This window comes from Podarcis pityusensis (genome assembly GCF_964106645.2).
Source record: "Podarcis pityusensis genome assembly, chromosome: 17".
Taxonomy (NCBI): Eukaryota; Metazoa; Chordata; class Lepidosauria; order Squamata; family Lacertidae; genus Podarcis; species Podarcis pityusensis.
The window spans coordinates 3999947-4002183 of NC_138042.1; positions in this window are offsets into that span (position 1 = coordinate 3999947).

The window sequence follows — 2237 nt, forward strand, 5'->3', positions numbered from 1 at the left end:
TATGACCGTGTGATTCTGGATTCTGGGATGGGATTCTGCATGGCCACTGCCAAGAATGGTAGCAATTGGAATTGGGAGAGGGAGAGCCAGCCCCAGCACTGAGTTGGTGGTCCTCAGTGGGGTCCAAGGGGTGGTAGAAGGCATTGTGCCAGAGGATACTTTTGGCACAGCCTCCTTTCCCCCAGTATTCATCAACTGCTCTTTCCCAGGCCCCTCTATCACCTTTAAATATGAACTAAAATAAATTTCTCCCTCAACCCTATCCACAGGTCTCTGCACCTTGTCATTTATTTATTTTTAATTATTTAATTTGAGGGAGACCCTTTTGATTCAACTAGAAATTCAAATAGAAACGTTGAATGGGGAAAACCAATGGTAGGGGCTCATTGTGAGTCAAAGGGAAATAAAAGTAATGTTTTGGTTACTGAGTTTAACTAATAGTGTGATGTTTTAATTACATTTTTATTTTTTTAGAGGACATTGTTTACATGAAATTAATTTAGTACATCACGTTGGAAAAGTGCCCGAGTACTGGTCAGCTGAGCCTGGTGATTTTTTTGTGTTCATTAGCTAGGCAGACAGGAGCAGGTTGACTTCTTGATGAGCAAGTTGGGGAAATAATGCAATTTGCATTTAAAACAAAAACACAGAGAAGAAGTAAGTAGTGACTGTCCTTTTCATTTAACTTGGAACACTGAAGGTGATCTGACTGGCAATCAGATCTTCCTTCAACCGTGTCAGTGGGGCAATGTCTTCTGCCACACCTGAGGGCAATGCGCTAGCTCAGGGATTGCATCTCTCCACACTTCTCCCTGGGCCCACTCCCAAGACCTGCCTCCTGAGGCACCCACCTCACTCTGCCTAATACTATCGCTGGCCAGCCTTGCTCTGGTGAGGGGGCAGTTCTAGGCATAATGGGGAGCAGGAGGTAATGGGTGAAGCTGTTTTCAGAGAACTCATTTTCTACTTGGATGTCCCAAATTTGAGTGAGCATAGAAAAGTGCTTGCTTCACAACTGAAGCTCTGTACAAACACAGCCATAAAGAACTGCCTGTCTGGGATTCAATATATGCTGTCTGACTTCAGCTTCCATCATCCCTAATCATGGGATTGCAGTCTGAAACCTGCTAGTAGTAGCTGGCTCTGGCACCGGCCACAAACCATCTCAACTCACCCCCAGTGTTTAGCTATCAAGACTCCCATGTCAATGTCCCTAAACAGATTCACAATCTGGCAACATGGTGCCTTGTACAGTATGTTTACTCAAAAGAATATGCCATTAAGTTCAATGGGACTTGAAGTTCAAGGTTCACATTGCAAGTGCAAAACAATGTGCAGTCTGATACTGTAAACCACCTAAGAGAAGTACTGCAGTTTGCTGCTGGAAGACAATATTTGGATGAAATCTCCAGGTAGAGACATCTGTCTGAAAGCCTGTAGAGCCACTGCCAGTTGGCATTCAATCTAGACAGTACAGAGGTAGATGAGCCGGTGGTCTGACTCAGAATAAGGCAACTCCCCTTGTTCCTAAGTAAACTCTGTTGCATTCAAGAGCTCCTCCTTTGCCACCTGCAAACCTATGCACCCTTGCTTAGAGGAAAGCTCCACTGAACTCTGTGGGAATGCCTTCTGAGTCAGCGTGCAAAGGACCTGACTGCATTGTTTTCTATAAATCTTGGAGATATATAGCTTCAGGGAGTTGGATTCTTCAGAGTTGCAATGCCACATCTCTGAAAGCTGACTGCAGCTAAATATTGTATGATTATACGTTTTGCAATAAATCATGAGGTTGCGCTGGAATCAGCAAGCAAGCATCTGTTAACTACACTGAACTTGTTAGTTCCTTCTTCGCGTGCCAAATGCTTAATGTAATGGAAGTGACTGCTGTTCTTATTGTTGTTGTTTAGTCGTTTAGTCGTGTCCGCCTCTTCGTGACCCCCTGGACCAGAGCACGCCAGGCACTCCTGTCTTCCACTGCCTCCCGCAGTTTGGTCAAACTCACGCTGGTAGCTTTGAGAACACTGTCCAACCATCTCGTCCTCTGTCGTCCCCTTCTCCTTGTGCCCTCCATCTTTCCCAACATCAGGGTCTTTTCCAGGGAGTCTTCTCTTCTCATGAGGTGGCCAAAGTATTGGAGCCTCATCTTCACGATCTGTCCTTCCAGTGAGCTCTCAGGGTTGATTTCCTTAAGAATGGATACGTTTGATCTTCTTGCTGTCCATGGGACTCTCAAGAGT